This window comes from Lynx rufus, unplaced genomic scaffold (genome assembly GCF_022079265.1).
Source record: "Lynx rufus isolate CCGP_SWC_20201006 ecotype Redwood Valley unplaced genomic scaffold, mLynRuf1.p SCAF_3, whole genome shotgun sequence".
In the NCBI taxonomy this organism is placed as follows: Eukaryota; Metazoa; Chordata; class Mammalia; order Carnivora; family Felidae; genus Lynx; species Lynx rufus.
Genome location: NW_025814845.1, coordinates 156,415,714 through 156,436,873, shown reverse-complemented (window position 1 = coordinate 156,436,873; position 21,160 = coordinate 156,415,714).

Sequence of the window (21,160 nt, the reverse complement as noted above, 5' to 3'; positions counted from 1 at the left end):
CTTAATTGGATTACTCAGGGAAGTAATATACAGGCATCGGAGCTGTATATATACAGCTGTATATTATGACTAGAGTGGTTGGTCATGGAAGGGTAGAGAGGATGTTGAGTGCCTCCGATGTGTTGTCTCTCAGATTGTCTTCAGCCTGGCACCCGAATAACAAACTGTGTTAGCTTTCTAGGAAAAACAGGGGCTGAAACCCAAAGCAGGCCAATAAAAGAGTGACATTTTTAGAGGCCAGTCTAGAAACTAAATATATATTAAAAAAAGAAATTATCTTTTGTGGCTTCAGGGATAGACTGTAGCACAGGTGAGGAGAAGGAAACTTTCTCCAGCTCAGCATGAGGGCTGCACAAGAGTATCACCACGAGAGAAGTACACAGGCAAGTGGCAGAGGACAAGGCCTCCCATGGGCTTTTCCAGATGGAAGAGTGAGAAAGAGCATCATTCATGAACCCTCGAATTCTGCCCTATCCCCTCCCACACATGCACATGCCCCTCTAGAGGAATTTAGGAGGCTGGTGTCCCAGCGATTCTGTTAGAGAGCAAGGAGTCTTGGATTGGTTATTTATGGCTGCATAACAATTTGCCCCACAACTCTGTGGCATACCACAAGAAATATGTATTTTCCCAGTTTCTGTGGGTCATGAATTTGAGTGGCTCGGACTCAGGCTCAGGGTCTCGCATGAAGTGGAAATGAAAATGGCAGTTGGGGCTTCAGCCATCTGAAGTCTTGACTAGAGCTGGGTGATCTGCTTCTGAGCTCAGGCAGCAGTGTTTGGCCAGAGGCTCAGGTCTCACTCCATAAAGCTGCTCAAGTGTCCTTAAGATGTGGCAGTTGGCTTTCCCCAGGCAAGCAATCCGAGAGAGAGAGAAAGGAAGAAGCTACAATGTCTTTTATACCCTCATCACAGAAGTCACATTCTGTCACTTCTATCTAACTGTTTTCCTTAGAAATGAGTCACTAAGTCCAGCCCACGCGCAAGGGGAGGAGTATGAAGCTCTACATCTTAAAGACAATTCATAGACATATTTTTAAATAGTGCCTATTTTAAATATGTATTGTACATTTTTAATTTATAATTGATAAATATGTATTATAATTTTTATTTTTTTTTTTAATTTTTTTTTCAACGTTTATTTATTTTTGGGACAGAGAGAGACAGAGCATGAACGGGGGAGGCGCAGAGAGAGAGGGAGACACAGAATCGGAAGCAGGCTCCAGGCTCTGAGCCATCAGCCCAGAGCCCGACGCGGGGCTTGAACTCACGGACCGCGAGATCGTGACCTGGCTGAAGTCGGACGCTTAACCGACTGCGCCACCCAGGCGCCCCTGTATTATAATTTTTAAATAAGACATATTTAAAAAGGAAAATTCATAGACATATTTTAAAACCACTGCAATTTGTATTCTGGCCACATTTATTTATGTGTGTCCCACAGGCAAAATACATTCACCGCCCCTCCCAAGAACCCCAATACCGTATTAGCTTGAAATCCAAGATGTTGTCACATAAATGAGATCAAGACATGAATTAATATTTTCAGATATAGTTCCTTGAGTACAGTGCCTCTTGACCTAAAGACCTGTGAACTAAAGAGACATGTTATTTGCTCCCTCCACGCCTTACATTCAGTGGTGGGAGAGGCACAAGATAACCTCTATAGACATGGAAGATTCCCAGGAGTCACTGGTCCATACCAATTCTGAAATCCAATCGAGCATGGTTGGCAGTCTCTTGACTGGGACTCAAGGCCTGGAAATAATTCTCCATGGCTTTTGGCCCCGCTCTTGTTTTTACCTTCTGAGTCATCCCTCTTTTGTCATGAAAGGTAACATGTGTTTGTAGATCAGTAGTTTTCTGAGCCTGATTCCTGTTAGTAGAATTGGGGTTGGGAATGGGGAAGGGGAATTCCAAAGGCGTCTTTTTTATTTAGTGCTGTCTCTGAGCTTTCAGTCGAAGCTGACAGTGTTTCTGCTGATATAATTCTGTTTTTAAAACTTTGTGGGTCTCCTGTGAATGTTGTTGGGCTCCAATTCATTAGATAAATCTACACCTATAAATCAAGATAAGCTCTTCTCTATCTAGGGCTTCTGCTGAGGGACAATATCCATAAGCTTCTTAGTAGCCATATTGTTTGATTGAGGGAAAGCCTGAGACATATGGATCTTCAGAGGGCTCTTTTTTCTGACTAAATGGTATTTTGAGGCAGCACCAATGATTTCTCTGAAGTCTTAATAAGAGATTTCATAGCCACACCCTCAGCTTCAAAGTTAGGCCTGGCAGAACCCCTGATTTGATCTTTGTACAGAAGCTATTTCTTAATTTTAGCATCTTTCACCATGTGGAGAGGCTATGGAATTTTTCAAGCCAAAGCATTAGCTTCTTTTCATTTAGCAGAACTTCCATAAGCTTATCTCTCCTCTCACATTTTACTGTAAGTAGGAAGAAACCAAGTAGTATCTGCAACATTCTGCGGAGAAATTACCTTAGCTTGTTCACAGTTCAAGTCATTTTCCACTACCGTATTATTGCAGGTGACAATGTTGTTAACCTGTGTGCCACCGCAGAACAAAGACTTCTTCCTTCCAGTTTCCAGTAAGGTAGACCTCACTTTGCTTTGATCCTCACTGACAACCCCCTTAAAAGTCCCAACTTCTACTAATAGTTCATAAGCTTTCACTAACACTGTCTTCAAAATCTTTCTAGTATCTGCACATTACTTAGTTCCAAAGCCACTCCACATTTTTGGGGTATTTGTTATGACAGCACCTCACTTCCAGATACTAAATGTGTATTGGTTATCTATTTCCACATAACAAGCTATCCCAAGACTTAAAAAAAAAAAGTAAACCTTTATTATCTCACAGTTTCTGGGAGTCATAAATTTGGGAGTGCCTGTAACTGGAAAATTCTGGCCCACAGTGCCTCCTGAGGCTGAAGTCAAATCCAGCCTCAATATTTTAGGTCCTAATTGACATCACATGCTTTCATTTCCATTGCATACATTAGAAGCAAGACATTAAGTCCAGATCCCAACTCAAAAGGACGTGTATTGAGCTCCATGTTTTGAAGATGAGTGTATGAAAGAATTGGTAATCATATTTTCCAACCATCAGAAACCCGAAACTATTCTATAATTTGTATTGAAACCATATTGTACCCAAGGGAGACATAGCCTAGGAAAATGATGACTACATTTAACAATCAAAATTTACTGGGGTGCCTGGGTGGCTCAGTTGGTTAAGTGTGCGACCCTTGATTTTGGCTCAGATCGTGATCTCCTGGTCTCCTGGTCATGGGATCAAGCCCCACATTGGGCTTTGTTCTGGCAGTATGGAGCCTGCTTGGGATTCTCTCTCTCCCTTTCCCTCTGCCCCTCCCCTGTTCCTGTTCTCTCTCTCTCTCTAAATAAATAAACTTAAATAAACTTAAAAAAATTCAATCTGCCAACGCTTTCAGCTATGAATAAACCCTACATAGCTAAATCTAATGAACAAATCTCAGTTCTCACCTGACTTCACCTTTCAGTAACATTGGGCATCACTGTTTACTCTTTGAAAGTTTCTTCATTTGGCTTCTAGAGTACCACACCCTCCTTGTCTTCTGCCAAGGAACCCCAGAGTTCATTCCTTAAACCTCTCTTTTTCTATCTTCACCCAAGTTTTTTGGTGACCTAATGCTATCACAAGAATTTAAATACAATGTGTACATATAACTGTCTAATTTATATATCCCTCATGTAACCCTTCATCAACTCTAGACTCATACCCAACCTCATCTCCACTTAAATGTCTAATAAGTATCATCAACTTAACCTTCCCTAAACTGAGTATTTGATCTTTACCTCAAACTTACTCTTCTTCTAATCTTCCCCATTTCAGTGAATGGCCACTTTATTCTTCCAGTTGGTTGGGATTTTTTTCTCATTTATATTCTCTCTCCCTCTCCTTCCCTCATTTCCTTCCTTATTCCTGTGACACTTTTGGTCCATCTGAAAAATTTGTTCTGCCTACAAAATAAATTCAAACTTGAACCAATTTTCACAAGCTCTGCAACGACCACTATGGCCCAAGGCATTACTATGTCTCTTCGATTACTACAGCAGCTCATTTCTACCCATGATTCATCTCCACTCCTGCCCTTGTACTCTATTCTGATCACATTGTCCAGAGTAATCCTGCTAAATGTAAAGCAGTCCATATTCTTCCCCCATGTTAACTCTCCAGTGCCTCCTTTCCCACTCAGAGTAAAAGTCTGAATCCTTAACATGACCCAGGTGGTCCTACACCATCTGGCTTTTGTCACTGACTTGATGTCATTACCTACAGTTCTCCCTTCTGCTTATCCTGCTCCAGCCACATTCCCCTGCCCACTCTTGGCAAACATAGCAGGTATGGTTTTGCCTCAAGGCCTGATCCTCCTGCCTCAATATTCTGGTCTTAGATCTCCCCAGGATTTGCTCCCTCACTTCCTTTAGACCTTCCTCAAATATCGCAGTCTAAGTGAGACCTTCTTTATTACTATAACTACTACTACTACTAAATAACTATTTCATTTAAAGTTGCCCCCCACCCCCGTATTTCCAAGTCATCTTTTCTGTTTTATTTTCTCCATAGCACTTATCATTGTGTAACCATTCATTTTACTTATTTTTTTGGAATGTAAACTATGGGGAAGGTGAATATTTTTTTAATTGCTTTATTCACTCCTGTATTGTCAGCTTATGGGACTACTTTTGACACATATGTGTCAGTCAATGTTTTTCAAATGAATAAATGAATTTTTCATTAGTTTCTTTATTCTTGTGTTCCTGGAATTCTTTTCTTTCTATCCTTAGACGCTCTAAATCCTGAATTAACTCCTCAGCCTAGGTGGTCAAGAGTGTCTTCTCCAGGAGTCTTTCTCACTAATTGAGGCTTCCATCGATCTTCCCTTTGACTTTTCTCAGCCCTCATGGTCACAGCCCAGGTCACATTATTGTATATTTGTGTGCTCCATTTTTCTCCATTTTGCTCATATATTCTTTTTTTGTCTAATAGATGCATGAGAAACCGTATTCACTTCCCTTTTTTTTTGAACTACTCTTTTGACCCCTCGTAATTACACAACACGCACTTTATAACTCCCTGCTTCATAAACAACTGCTATTCCAATGAAATGAACTTCCTAACCTCACACAGCTGATGGAAGATGCTGCTTTAGGGCAACACAGTGTTTTTGAAAATGCATACAATCATTTTCAATTTATACAGTAATAAGTTTCAGGTAAAACCAGCTGAGCTACACAAGCAACTGTGGTCTAATACTCACACACTTATTATATTCTCTTTAGGAAATGGAATCCATTTTTCCACATGGACTGGAAATCCTTAGATGTTAAAAATATTGTTAAGAGCTCCACTGAGATTTAGCTTCTTGTCATGATACTCTAAATTATTCCAGCATTCTGTAAGGCATTATAAAACACTGTAATTTATATGCTCCTGAGCAAGTGCCTCTTAAAGTGTTCACCAATTAGTTCATTTCAGAACCTGCTTCTGATATCCCTGCAGGTAAGTGAAAAAAATCCCTTCGTATGCAACCTGAGTATAAGACAATATCAAAGTCACTTATGTCAGCTCAATAGTGTCATAAGAACAACTCTAAATTTTCTGAGAGTTGAAAATTTTGGAGAAGCTCATCAAATGAATAGACAAGAATTATGCACATAGATTTTTTCCCCTCTGGGAATTTAACACAATCCTCTACTTTCTTTTAAATTAATCTCCTTGTATAATGATTCAGATTTTTCTTAGAAATGAGATAGGTTGGAACGGTCTCAGTCAGTTCATTTTCATCCCCCTTAGATACCATACATATCCACTTGGGTTGTAATCAGTCTTCTTAGGGAAGACATACATGTACACATAAAGTCTAAATACTGGATCAGGAATATTAATTACAGTTTGTGACTAACTTTTCTTGGAAGAAGAAAATTAATATTTTAAAAGGAAAACAAAGGGTTTCTCAACTATATTCAAATATAGAATTAAGATTCCTTCTAACAGCATCTGACTCTAGTTCAGAACTCTTATTTGTAAATAAACTCAACTAGATACTTTTTTCTCATAAATGAAATTCATTAATCTGTTCTATTATGTTGAAACACTTGTCAATTTAGTGTTTTAAATAATTTTGCAGAATATATAACAACATGAAACATATTGACACCATATATCACTTAAATGTTACTGTTCTAAAATTGTCTCATACATATAATTATAATCTGTTGCTCTTATTTTTATGAGCCATTACTAAAGTATCACATTAAAGGCTAACTGTTAAGATAGGAATTTACTGCACGTAGCTACAAAACACCTATCATATGTATGTGTGGGAAATCACAGCTAAACCGACACTAGAGGTACCGAATCCAAGGATTTATGACCTTTCACTCAGCATACCTGAGAAACAAGTTGGTCTTTAACAGAAACCCACCATGGTAGTGTATTAGTTTCCTATTGCTGCTGTGACAAATTGCCATGAATCTACCATTTGAAAACAACACAAACCTATTGTCATGTAGTTCCACACGTCAGAGGTCTAAAATGAGTCTCCTAGAGCTAAAATAAAGATGTTGATCCAGATGGCCAACAGGCACATGAAAAGATGCTCAACGTTGCTCCTCATCAGGGAAATACAAATCAATACCACACTCAGATATCACCTCAGGCCAGTCAGAGTGGCTAAAATGAACAAATCAGGAGACTATAGATGCTGGCGAGGATGTGGAGAAATGGGAACCCTCTTGCACTGTTGGTGGGAATGCAAACTGGTGCAGCCACTCTGGAAAACAGTGTGGAGGTTCCTCAAAAAATTAAAAATAGACCTACCCTATGACCCAGCAATAGCACTGCTAGGAATTTATCCAAGGGATACAGGGGTTCTGATGCATAGGGGCACTTTTACCCCAATTTTTATAGCAGCACTTTCAATAATAGCCAAATTATGGAAAGAGCCTAAATGTCCATCAACTGATGAATGGATAAAGAAATTGTGGTTTATATACACAATGGAATACTATGTGGCAATGAGAAAGAATGAAATATGACCTTTTGCAGCAACGTGGATGGAACTGGAGAGTGTGATGCTAAGTGAAATAAGCCATACAGAGAAAGACAGATACCATATGTTTTCACTCTTATGTGGATCCTGAGAAACTTAACAGAAGACCATGGAGGAGGGGAAGGAAAAAAAAAAAAGGTTAGTGAGGGAGGGAGCCAAAACATAAAAGACTCTTAGAAACTGAGAACAAACTGAGGGTTGATGGGGGGTGGGAGGGAGGAGAGGGTGGGTGATGGGTATTGAGGAGGGCACCTTTTAGGATGAGCACTGGGTGTTGTATGGAAACCAGTTTGACAATAAATTTCATATTTAAAAAAATAAATAAAAATAAAAAATAAAATAAAATAAAATAAATAATAAAATAAAATAAAATAAAATAAAATAAAATAAAATAAAATAAAATAAAGATGTTAAGAGTGCTGCATTCCCTCTGGAGATGCTAGGGAAGAATCCATTCCTTGCCTCTTCCAACTTCTAGAGGATTCCCACCTGCATTCTTTGGCTTGGTGCCCCCTTCCAGTAATCACAACACTTGGAACTACTTGGACCTCTCCTTGCCTGACTCAGAAACTCTTGCCTCCCTCTTATAAGGAGCCTTGTAACTACATTAGGCCCACCCAGATAATCCAGGATAACCTTCCCATTTTAGCTTCCCTACCTTTATCCCATCTGCAAAGTAACTTTCGCAACATAAGGTGATATTTGCACAAATTTCAGGCATTAGGATTTAGGACTTCTTTTGGGGGGAGGAGGGGCATTATTCTATGCATCACAGGTAGTGTTCTCAAGTAAGAGCAGAGTATAGTAGTATGTGTTATTTGAAAAATAAGCAGTATTACATCATAGTTAAGACCATGGACTCTGGTGCTAGATGGCGACTTCAAATCCATTTGCCACTCACGAGCTGTGAAATCTCAAACAAATTGTTATAACTCTCTGTGCCTCAGTTTTGTAATCTGCAAAATCAGAAATGCAATATTAGTAAATACCTCATACTATTCTTTTAAAGAGTCAATGAATTTATATATGTAGACATACTTAAAACAATTCCTGACATATAGTTAATGTATATAAACATTTACTATTATTATGTGCCTTCATGGAGAAGATTAATCCAATCTTAACTTCTTTTACAGATGAATAAATGGAGTCCAAAAGAACTTAATTTATTTATACAAAATAATATAGTGACCTTAGATTATGAAACTTTTCACATTAAGATTATTCTGTATTATTATTGAACGAGTATCTGATAAATGTTTTCAGTGGTATAAGATTTTTAAAAGAACCTATTTTCTTACTCTTAATAATTCTTAATTAACCTGCTGATATTATCAATAACACATTTCACTCTTGCTTTAGTAATGGGAATCCTATAAACATATTTTATTTCCTTCTCAATTTTCTGTAGCTTGATAGGAGGATTATATTACATTTTGTTAAAGGTAAGATATTTGACAAACTGACAAGAGTTTGAGACCTCAAGGCTAGCATTTCACATGATGAACTTGTCTTTGACTTTTTATATCTAGATAATAGTGTATATTGCCATTAAAATACTCATAGGACTTGAAACCTCTATTCAAAATGTTTGTAACATTTTTTTATATTTATAGATTTGATGCTGTTAATCTATTAATTCTGTAGTGCAATCAATCAACTATTCCACACAGCAAACTGACAGAATAGCCGCATTAAACAAACCATTCAAGATAATGAATTTCAATAATTTTCATTATGTAGAAATTTCCATTGATTCCTACTTTTCAAATATGATTAAGAATCTTTCCAGTCTAGGATTAGGATTCTGAGAGTAGATGTCATATCTTTTATATTTATGATCCTCCCATCTCTATCAGGTCTAAAATGGTTTTTTTGACATCTTCTTTTCCTTATGTGTTAAGCATAAAATACAAGAGAAAACTATTTTATATAAAGAATTACTAAGTCAAAGACATGTTACTTTATCTCTCTGGTGAAATAGAAATTTCCTACTAAAAGTTAAAGTCTCTCTTTTCCCCCTTTAACTAACAAATTGAATAGTCATGAAATTTAAGAGCTGGAAAAGAATTAGAGACTATTTGGTCAAAAGCCCTCATTTTGTAGAGGATGAAGGATATGAAGGGAAAATAAAATTGAGCAAGTTAATTTTAGGCATCTGAAAAAAAATTCAATCACAGAATATTTTTTTGGCTCTGTGCCCAAACCATTTCATTTGATTGTGAATAAGACACATATTCATTCTCTGTAAGCCTTTTTTTTTTCTTTCTCACTGCTCTATTCTTCAGGAAGAGGCAAATAAGTGTTAATCATCATATAGGCCTTGATGGTACTGTACCCTTTTTTCAAAATTATTTTTGCTGTTGTTTTGCAGACAGCTACAGCTGGCCTTGTGCCCTTAGCATATTTTCAATGACTGTTCTACAAGAAATGTTTATATATTCCTAAACTACTGTGCTCATTCAATTGTCAAGCATCGACTTGGCATTCTTCTCCTTTTAATGCCATTCTGCTTCTTTTTTAAATCAGTTCTGAAATAAAAAGTGTAAGCCCTTCCTAGCTTCTACAGTCGGCTCTACTGCTTTCTTTCTTTTTCTTTTTCTTTCTTTCTTTTTTTTTTTTTTTACCTTGAGTGACCTTGATTTAGCACTGAAACTCTGGGTTTAACTTTTCTCATCTGCAAAATGAGGGCACTAACACATATAAAACAGGGTAATTATACAATGAATGTAGGCTTCAGGGATAACTGCTAGTTGTCATTACTGTTAATTATTTTTGGCCAATTAGCAATATTTATTTGGGGGTGGCTCCTCATACACTCCCCCTACACCTGCTGTTCAGTTCCCTGTGCAGTTTTCTTCCCTTCCTGACCACCTGCATTCTGTGTGCTCTACCGTCCCTGTAGGAAGTGACTGACTGTAAAATCACAGAATTAAATATTCCCTAGGCAGCATGGCTGGAACTGACCTCACCTTACACATATTCAACTTTTCAGTGCCTGCTTCATGCTAGGTAACTTCACTTATAGCATGTTCCTTTATCCTCAATAAAAAAAAAATTAAAAAAACTATGAGAGAGATGTTATTTTATATTACGAACGATGACCCAGGCTCAGAGACATTAAGTGACTTGCCCAAGGTAAGCTTAACACTAGGTTCCTTAGAGTCCTAAGGAAGATTAGTGCATTCACTTGAGGTTGTTGATCTAATAGGGCTAAAACTTTAAAGCATCTTTTGTCCTCATTTTAACAGCTATGTGCTAACATCATCATGACCCTGGAGTAATTTAGAGTTTTATCTTTAGCCAAAGGAAAGGTAGTTTCTATACCTCATCTTCAATTTACAATGATTATCCTAGTTTGCCTACAAGAAGCACCTGAAAAAAATCTGAGCACCATATAAAACTACACTGAGGTGACTGATGATCACACTACATGGTTTGAGAGAAGAGTAGCCCTGTTATTGTGTGATGTCACCAGCCAGCCCCAATGAGAGGAGTTTTTGCCCAAGACCTAACGTCCTAATTGCTTTCTTTACTCCTCTTCCTTCAAAAAAAGGAAGCTAATTTTAAACAGTAATATTGTCTAATCACCACAGGATAACAGAGTGTATGTTCAGCAATTCTCTTGTAAATCATCCCATCACATTCTTACAAATACCTATTTGTGTCTCATATTAAGTAAAGCCATCCCTTGACTATTCTCGATACCATCATCAACAGGGCTTAGAAGGGAACAACCAGTCTCAGAGTGAGCTGCCTCTCTTCTAGAATTCATTACTGTGGGTCAAGTGGTAACCCATGTACTCAACGTAGTACCATTCCTCTCCGCATTGAAGCGTCCATCAGCAGGAATCAAGAAGTCATCTGTGCACTTGACATAAGATTGCTACTTTGCCAGCTAGCTAAGTGCCTACACTCAGAGTTAGACTTTAGTGTTGTAGAGACCTTCAATCACTTTCCAGGTTTTTCTCCCACCCCTTTGGTCACTACTCAGTACACTTTGTTGGCTTTTGTTTTTTTCATCTCCATAATCTATATAATTAAAATGCCTGGGTCTCTGTCCTTAGATTTCCTTTCTTTTCAATATTAGTCACTCTATTGGGTACATCATCTAGTCTCATGGCTACAAACACAATCTATACACTAATATCTCCAAAGTTAATATCTCCAGCCCCATTCCTTTTCTTTAACTTCAAATTTACCCTATTACTTATTCAATGTCTACACTTGGGTTGATTCCTGGCATCTCAGACCTAATAAGTTCTAATCTAGGTTCCCGGTCTCTCTCAGGCCAAACCTACAATTCCACAAATCCCCACTCCACCCCCATTCCAATAATAATATCTTCATCCTTCTATCAAAAGTACACCTACAAATTTGGAGTCATTCTTGATTCTTATCTTGTTCTCACACCCTACATCCCATCTAAAAGCATATCCTATTGGTTCAATTTCAAAATATATCCAGAATCCAACCACTTCTCACCCCCTTCCCTGCTACCATACTGATTCTTTCTCCATTAGCCATGAACTATTACTGAGATTTTTGTGATAGTCTCCTAATCAACCTGCTTCTGTCTTTAACCCATTACCATCCATTCTCAACAAAGGTACCAATGTTATCATGTTAAAATATAAGTCAGGTTATGTCACAACTATACTTAAGTCCTTCCAATAGTTTCACTTACAGTAAAAGCCAAAGAACTGGCAATAGGGTCCTATACTATCTGCACCCCTCCCCCATCACCTCTAAACTGATCTCCTCTATCTCTCCTCCACATTCACTCTTCTCTAGCTACACGGCTTTCTTGCTATTATTTGAAGATGCCAGGCATCCTTTCACCCCAGGGTCACACCTGGAATACACTCTTCCCAGATATCTATACCACACTATTCCCTCACCTCTTTTAGGACTTTGCACCCTTGACAACTTCACTGAGGCTTTCCTGGGCAACCTTTATAAGTGTGAAATTCTCACCCCCCAGAATTTGCTATCTTGCCTCCCTGATTTGTCTCCATAGTACTTATCACCATCTACCATATTATATATACTTACTAATTTTGCACATTGAGGTCTCCTCCTACAAGAATGTGTAAAGGAATGGGATGGGATTTTTGTTGTTGGTTTGTTCACTTTTGTTTCAGAAATTGGTACAGATAAGTACTCAATTGTATTTTTGAATATTGACTACAAGACATTTTTTTATAATTGGACTTTAGATTTTACACATCTATTCTGCCTATTCCTGAACCATGAGTTTTATTCATTTAGCATTCATTCAATATACATTTTTAAGTGCCTTCCGTATGCTATGCATACTCTTACACAGATAACCCCACACAAATTACTGTATAATTATGAATTGAGCTAAGCATTTTTTAGAAAAGCATATAGATTTAAAGAATACTTTATAAAGATGCCTGACATAAGTCAAGGTAGGCAAAACTTAATTGAAGAAATGTCATTTGAAATGAGATCAGAAGGATGAGTAGTGAGGAGAATTTTCAGGTGCAGGATACAGTACCTGCAAAGATCCTGTGATGAGGAAAGCATGGAATTAAAAGGGAGCTTGGGAAGTCCAAGTGGTACACAGGCACTGAGAAAAAGAATAGTGTAATGAGAGGAGAGAGGTTTGCAGGTGCCTTAGAAGCCATTTTAAGGATTTGCTTTTTAACTTAGGAGCAACGAGGAAGCACCAAAGACATTTCAACCTGGGGGAGACCTCATCAGATCTGTGTTTTCAGAAAATAACCCTGAATATGATAAAGGACAAAAGAAAGACCAGACTTGGCATAAGGAGGCTATTCTAAGAATTGGGGTCTCCATATGGGAATTCCTTCCCGCATGTCTCAGGAAATTTGTTTTTCAGAATCCCAAGAAAAATCAAGCAAGAGCTCAGAAAAACAGGAAAAAGTGACATAATCCTCCCGTAAGAATCAAAGCTCCACAATCCACACAGAGACTGATGGTTTGAAGGAATCCACTGACATGGAGTGACGGGCCAGGGCAGGAAATGCTGACAGACACATGGAACAGAAGGCCAAGGTCAACATTTGCAGGAATCAAGACAAGAACACATAGCAGAGAAGTGTTCACAATCAAATCAGTCAGCTCTTGTCACGTTGCAAGGTATCTCTGTGCCCCCCCATGCTGATAAGGTAGTTGTTCCTACAAATAGAGACAATTAATAAATGTATTCACATGAGTAAAACTTCATACAAATCCTATGTTTGGTGCTCCAAAACACAACAAGGATTGGATGCAACGTACCTAATTTGACAGTTGGACATCTGATTCTGAGTAGTGTTTTTAAGCTTGTTAGAGGATCTGAAGTCATGTTATTTTAATACTTTTCACTAAATTATTCACTGGTGTTGTCTGGTGCTTGAATATTTACTGCGAGCTACAGTTCAATGTAAACACTTGAACAGAGGAAATGCAAAGAGAAGAGGATATCATTGTGGACACTTCAGCACAAAATTAAAAACTGATCTGAAATCTGAATTGGTGAAAGCACTGTGGATTTCATGGCAAAACCAAAATTGGGGCGAGTGGACAGAATACTTTTATCGATTTTTTGCAAAATGAGCTTATACGAAGTAGTATGTACCTTAATGCCCAGATTAAAAATGACTCTGGATGGGGCACCTGGGTGGCTCAGTCAGTTGAGCATCCACTTCAGCTAAGGTCATGATCTCGCGGTTCAAGAGTTGGAGCCCCATATCGGGCTCTGTGCTGACAGATGGGAACCTGGAGCCTGCTTCAGATTCTTTGTCTCCCTCTCTCTCTGCCCCTCCCCTGCTCACACTCTGTCTCTCTCTGTCTCTCTGTCTCTCTCTCCCTCTCTATCTCAAATATAAAATAAAACAAAAAAAATTTTAATAAAAAATAAAATAAATAATACACTTTTAAAATTAAAAAAAATTGGCCATATGAAAGATCTCAATATTACTAATCATCAGGGACATACAAATCAAAATCACAATGAGATATTGCCTTACACCTGTCAGAATGGCTAAAATCAAAAGACAAAAAATAACAAGTGTTGATGAGGATGTGAAGAAAAAGGAACCCTCATGTGCTGTTGGTGGGAATGCAAGCTGGTGCAGTCACGATGGAAACAGTATGGAGTTTCCTCAAAAAATTAAAAACAGAAATACCCTGCAATCCAGTAATTCCACTTCTGGGCACTTACCCAAAGTAAACAAAAACACCAACTCAAAAAGATACATGCACTGCTATATTTATTACCCTATTATTTACAATAACCAAGATATAAAAGCAAACCAGGTGGATGATAAAGACGTGGGGAACATATAATGAAATATTATTCATCCATTAAAAAGGATGAAATATTGCCATTTGCAACAATATGGATGGATCTAGAGGTTATTGTGCTAAGTGAAATAAGTCAGAGAAAGACCATATGATTTCACTTATATGTGTAATCTAAAAAACAAAACAAATGAATACACAAATGAAAAGCATAAAAAGACGCATAACTACAAACTGATGGTTGCCAGAAGGATGGGAGGTGGGCAAATTGGGTGATGAGGAGTGGGATGTTCAGGGTTTCAGTTATGGAATGAATAAGCCACAAAAAGATAAAGGTTCAGCATAGGGAATATACTCAATGATATTGTAATGGTGTGCTATGGTACCAGATGGCAGCTATATTTGTCATATAGCTACATTGTGCATAGCATAACATACAGAATTGTCCAATCACTATGTTGTACACCTGAAACTAATGTAACATCGTGTGTCAAGTATACTTCCAAAAAGAAAATTAAAGAAAAATGCCTGTTGAATCTAAAACAGTATTAAAAATATTTATACTGCATGTATGCAACTACAATACATATAGAATATCTGATTAAAGAGGTAAGTAGAGGTAAGGTTACATCAGTTAAAACTAAATAAAGAGAATAAAAACTAAAAAATTAAAAACATCTGACTGCCAATGAACAATATAAGAAATTTTGCTATGCAATACTTGTCACGAAACAAACATCAAGACGATTAGAGCAATTAATACTTTGTGTGTTTTTCCATCTTATTTTTAAGAATAATTTTTAAATATTTGGTGTTTCAGATTCAATTTTTAAGCGACTTATATTTTGGCATTTATTTTGTGTTAATTTTTCCTTTATTTAATGTTTTTTGTTACCAAATGTCTTTATCAGGCAGAGATCACTTTTATCTATTATTGAAATATAGAATTTTGTCAGAGTATGTTGGTTCATGATAATAAGAAAGCATGCATTTAAATTATATTGTTACAGGGGCGCCTGGGTGGCGCAATCGGTTAAGCGTCCGACTTCAGCCAGGTCACGATCTCGCGGTCCGTGAGTTCAAGCCCCGCGTCAGGCTCTGGGCTGATGGCTCAGAGCCTGGAGCCTGGTTCCGATTCTGTGTCTCCCTCTCTCTCTGCCCCTCCCCCGTTCATGTTCTGTCTCTCTCTGTCCCAAGATAAATAAAACGCTGAAAAAAAAATTAAAAAAAAAATTATATTGTTACAGAAAATCTCAAACTTCTAGTACAGTCTGTCACAGAAAAATGATGCATGCTTTATTATTACACCCATTTGTTATTTTTAATGAACATAAATATGTATAGGTAAATATGCTAAAAATTATTGTTACAATTCTACCACCAAAAACTGCGTAAATAGTTATGAAGAATACAGAATAGTTTAGGACTTCAGTATTTCCAAAATATCCTCTGGAATTCTGACTTCACATGCCCAAGTCCTGACATTTAATATCTCTCGGAAATTTGAAAACATTAGCAAAAGGGCATTAAAGAGATGGCAGTATCTTGAACTATAGTGGTAGCAATGAAATTGGAGCGAAATAGACAAATTGAAATACCTAGAAAGTAAAATCCACAGAAGTTGTAGATTAGCTGGATGTGGGAAATTAAGGTAGGGTGTTAAGAATAACTTCTAAGCTTCTGATTCTTGTGACAGGAGGTGTCCCTTACTAAGATAGAGAACACTTGGAGAAAGCCAATGTATCAGCTAAGCTATGCTAAAACTAGCCTCCTCCAATTATTGCTGATGTAAACAATAGAAGTTCAAAGACTAAGGGTAGATTGGCGGTCTCCCAGAGCTGGTGGTAGGGATTGGGGTAAGTGGGAATGAGCAATGACCACCGATGTTCACAGAATTTCTTTGGGGGGTATTGAAAACATTCCAAATTATGGAATGTTATGATGGTTGTGTAGCCACTGAAATAATTTCATGATCTGTGAAATACCTCGATAAAGCCATAAAAACTGCGATTCATTTCTCATTCACACTACATGTCCATTTCAGGTGAGACAGGGGCTCTCTCCCATGGCATACTTGTTTAGGAAACGAAGTTGATGACATTTCCACCACCTCAAGTGTTGATTTCTTTGTCAGAAAGGAAGGGAGTGTGACAAATTTCGCAGCCGCTCTTAAAAGCTTAAACTCAGAAGTGATACGTGTCACTTCTGCCCATATTTTGTTGACCAAAGCAAGTCATGTGACTACACCAAGCTTCAAGGGCACAAAGAAGTAAAATCTACCCCAAAGAAGAGATCCAGAAACAGCACCGATGACTACTACCCCCAGGATTGAGGGGAACATTGAAAGTTTAACCGTAGACCTGAGTTTGAGGCGGCTTGAAAATATTCCAAGTAATATGTTAAATAGACAGTTGGCTTTGTGGGACTAGGAACTCAGATCTGGGCTAAAGATACAGGTCAGTTGGTTATTAATATACATGTGGTTATTTAAAGTCATGGAAAAGATTGCAAAAGTAGATATCATCTGTATATATTCTATAAGGTCACATTTCTCCATGTCATACCCAACACACACACATGCACGTGTCACATTCTATCATGACTTCTCTCCTGAGCCATCTGGAATTATAACTGCTAAGAGATACAGAGAGAGTGCCAAACTCTCTTTCGCATCTTAGAAATATTGAAGGTGACTAGAAAGCAATTGGTATTTTATATCTGTCAAACTTTATTCAAAAGGCCACGTGCTCAATGAAACCCCTGACATTATGTATGCTCTCTTTGCTGTTTGAATTTCATAACACTGTATTTAGATCTCTCTTATAATAAATTTCATACTCTATCACCAAATATGTTTATATGCTTATTTTATCTCTCCCACTAGGCAATAGCCTTTTGAGTTGAGGTCTATGTTTTAATCTTTTTTTATGGCCATAAAAACACCTACCTCCGTACCTTCTATGTTGTAGTGCAAAACAAGGAGCAAAGAAAATTAGGTAGCATAAACTATTTCCCCCCAAATGAACTGTTAGCTCTGTAAAAACAGATAATCTGCCTTTTTCTGCTTGCTGTAGTGATTTCCACATAGTTGGTATTTCATAAATGTGTTGATTGATGAATCAGCTTAGACAAAATTTAAAACCATTTAAATACACATTTTTAGAAATTATTCATATTGCCTCCAGATGGAAATATATGTAGAGACATACCTGATGTATTCCCTTCACCTTTCAACAATTCAAACTTAAATATTCAACGTTATTAGCTACTCTCAAGCCCAGAATCAAATATAAGTTTGCCTCGTCTCTCTCTTAAGTGTCAGACAAATAAGTAGTTTTGGTTTTTTTTACCTACTTTCTTCTCTGTAAGGTAGTCTATGTCCCTGGAATCCCATATTCAAAAGTTTATAGTGATGCTCAGATCATTCATTCTTACAGATTATTTTTAAAATAAATATTGAATATATTTATATATTATATGCACATGTGCACATATATAGACATATACTATAATGTGATCATTATTTAAGGCATCACAAATGACTTAACTTATAAACACTTTAAAATATAACAAAATATTAGAATCACCCTATATACTTGTATGTAATTATACAGCACAGATGTAATTATAATTGATGGTAATGATCAGCTCAAGAATATAAAAATATGAGAACATGAATGTTTAAGTAAAACAACTTATCTTGTAAGGATTATTATTAAAAATTATCAGTTTAATTGTGATACTAAAGTATTATGAAAAATGGCATAAAATAAAACTCTCTAAGAAAAGTAATAGATAATGTACAAAGAATCTAAGCTAAATAGTTAAGAAGGCTAGGGAACTAACTTTTCTTTGTTTATTTTATAGAATTTTGTAATAAACCCAAAGAAGAGACCCAGAGGGATGATCTTAAGACATAAAACCAATTCTGCTTTGTAAATGTTGTATTATCTTCCAGGCTTCTTAATAAATTGGAAATTATTCACATCATAAGAGATCCTCCCAAAACATATTTCTTCTTTGATTTGCATTGCTTTGCCCCCCCTTTGCTTTATAAACCTAAATGTAAATAAGTATTTATCAATAAATATATAAATTTATATTTATGTAAATAAAATATGTAACTAAGTAAAAATATATAAACAAAACATAACACAAATAAATGTGTATAAGTATATGTAGCCACCCAGAATAAACTTGCTGTTGTCAATTCAACAGGACTGTGGGTATTAAACCATAGGGAGGCAGGATAGAATTGGGTTGAAACAAAATTCTTACAATCCTGAATTGTGATCTGGCTTTCTTTCTGAAATAATGCTTTAGTGAAACACTTCCTATTTTTGTTGAGCAGCTACCATGTGCTAGTAAGTCTTTTAGGATACAGAATGAAAAGAATACCGTTCTTGCCTAAAGGAATTTAGACCCCAATTCCACTGTCAATGCTAATGACTTTGAGAATTGTTTCTTTCCTTTCACGAAAGACTTTGACATTCCAGTTGCCACTTCCTTACAAAATACCAGCCCCTCACCTCCCTTGGACAGTGCGAGATCTGTACAGAGACATTATAGATCTGTACAGAGCATTTTATTTGGCAAGATAGGTAAATGCTGACTCTTCCATTTGGGAAGAAGACGGTCTGAGGTGAGTCTGTCATCCTAAAATGTGCAGAAATAACCAACCGCCATACTGATCCTAACAACAGATTAGCTATGTCATTTTTAATTACCTCAGCTTTAGCACAATGAAGAAAAAAATGGCCTTTTCACATATAAACCCTCTAGGTTGATATCTCCTGAAAGTCTTAGCAGGGCGCTGCAGGCCCCCTGAGACAACCAGTCACAGATAATGAACTCTAATGGAACTAGCTGCTAAACTAAGCCTGATAATCCCAGCCCTTGAGATTTACCTATGCGGGTGAGGCATGGGCTAATTCCCAATCACATTCCAGCTCAGCATTTGCTGCTGAAGTGAAATCATTTCCAATTACCAACAATGTCTAAAGATAATCATGAACACTCACCTAGTCACATCCACTTGCATACATGGAGCAGACGGAGCACACACACGGACGGCACCTTATTCCTGAGTCAAAGCAAAGACCTTCTGAGTCTGAACAAGTCAATAACTGCCATGAAGCTGAATCTCAGCAATGGATCCTTTTGCTGTTAGAAAGGCAGGGTTTAGACTGACCACTTAGGACTTAAGTGCCTTTATTTAAGTGCATTTTTAAATGCACTTTATTTACGCTCATTTTTAAGAAATGCAGGTGCATTTTTAAGAAATCTTTTCTCCCTGCTCCACCTGCATCACCAACCCCCAGGTCTTGAACCAGCACCTACAGAGAGCCTGCAGGTGTCCCAAAGTTACATCTCTTGATATTGACTACAGAAGGAAGCAATGAAGAGCAGTTTGAACTTGGAGTCAGAAGCCCTGGATAGGATTCCAAGCTTTCTCTTTTACCAGTTGGGTAGACTTGAACAAGAAATATAACATCACTGAGCCTGGTTTTTTCATCTGTGAAATGGCTATAACAACATCTAATTATAGAAGTTCTAAAATTGGAGGAAAATAGCCAAAGAAATTTTGATGGAAAGGCTGTTGCAGCGCTGTGGCAAGGTCCCCATGGAGTGGTATTGTTATGGCCAGCGTTACAAAGCCTCATTCCCCATCTCTACCTTGCAGGCTCAGTGACAGGAATGGCTTGATCTTTTCCAGTGACACTTCACATGAGCCATACACACAGAGACTGAGGTGTAACTCCTGAAAGCCTATGCTTAATTTAAAATGAAAACTATAACTACCAAAGTGCCCTGGACTTCTCTGTCAGCATGCTATCTCCTTGAAGGCAGAGTCCGTGGGAAGCCAGATTACTATTAGAAGGGTGTTTTCTGAATATACAGAACATTTAATTATCTGATTCTAGATAACTGAATACAACATACTCAGAATCTATCCTCCTAACAAGGGTACATGTGCCATAACAATAGGATAGATCACGTTCTGGGGCACTCTCTCTCCTGGATAGCACTTAGTGGTCACTGGCAAAAGATACCTCCAAGACGTTCCTTTGCCTAGACTTCTGTTGGTGGCCAAATCCCTTCATAATCAGCATATTCTTTCCTTCATAAATTTAATCAAGTTGATATATTTTTAATTTTATTTTTTATTTTTTAAAATTTACATCCAAATTAGTTAGCATATAGTGCAACAATGATTTCAGGAGTAGGTTCCTTAGTGCCCCTTTCCCATTTAGCCCATCGCCCCTCCCACCACCCCTCCAGTAACCCTCAGTTTGTTCTCCATATTTACGAGCCTCTTCTGTTTTGTCCTCCTCCCTGTTTATATTATTTTTTGTTTCCCTTCTCTTATGTTCATCTGTTTTGTCTCAAAGTCCTCATATGGGTGAAGTCATATGATTTTTGCCTTTCTCTAATTTCACTTAGCATAATACCCTCCAGTTCCACCCACGTAGTTGCAAATGGCAAGATTTCATTCTCTTTGATTGCTGAGTAATACTCCATTGTATATATATACCACATCTTCTTTATCCATTCATCCATCGATGGACATTTGGGCTCTTTCCATACTTTGGCTATTGTTGATAGTGCTGCGAAAACATGGGGGTGCATGTGTCTCTTTGAAACAGCACACCTGTATCCCATGGATAAATACCTAGTAGTGCAATTGGTGGGTCGTAGCGTAGTTCTATTTTTAGTTTTTTGAGGAACCTCCATACTGTTTTCCAGAGTGGCTGCACCAGCTTGCATTCCCACCA